Raw genomic sequence first — 462 nt, 5'->3', positions numbered from 1 at the left:
TGTTTTTTCGGCGTAATTTTGCAGAACTTTCTTTCTCCTTCTCAGGAAGAACTTTTTTGCAGAACACTCTTTTTCCTTCTCAGGAACTCTATAACTGTTGAAAAGCTACTCAGAACAGATTTATTTTTTAATTTGTTTCAAAAATTTTACATTTTACACTTTTTGGAAAAATATGTTTTTTCGGCGTAATTTTGCAGAACTTTCTGTCTCCTTCTCAGGAACTCTAGAACTAATGAAAAGCTACTCAGAACATATTTAATTTTTTTTCCAAATTTTACGTTTCCTACTTTTTGGAAAAAAATGTTTTTTCGGCGTAATTTTGCAGAACTTTCTTTCTCCTTCTCAGGAACTCTAGAACTATTGAAAAGCTACTCAGAACATATGTAATTTTTTTTTAAATTTTGGAAAAAAATGTTTTTTTCGACGTAATTTTGCAGAACTTTCTGTCTCCTTCTCAGGAAC

Source organism: Rhagoletis zephyria, unplaced genomic scaffold (assembly GCF_001687245.7).
Source record: "Rhagoletis zephyria isolate East Lansing unplaced genomic scaffold, Rhagoletis_zephyria_1.1 Rzeph_scaffold_01848, whole genome shotgun sequence".
Classification (NCBI taxonomy): Eukaryota; Metazoa; Arthropoda; class Insecta; order Diptera; family Tephritidae; genus Rhagoletis; species Rhagoletis zephyria.
The sequence above is the reverse complement of the archived record's forward strand: the minus strand, read 5'-3'. Positions refer to the sequence as shown.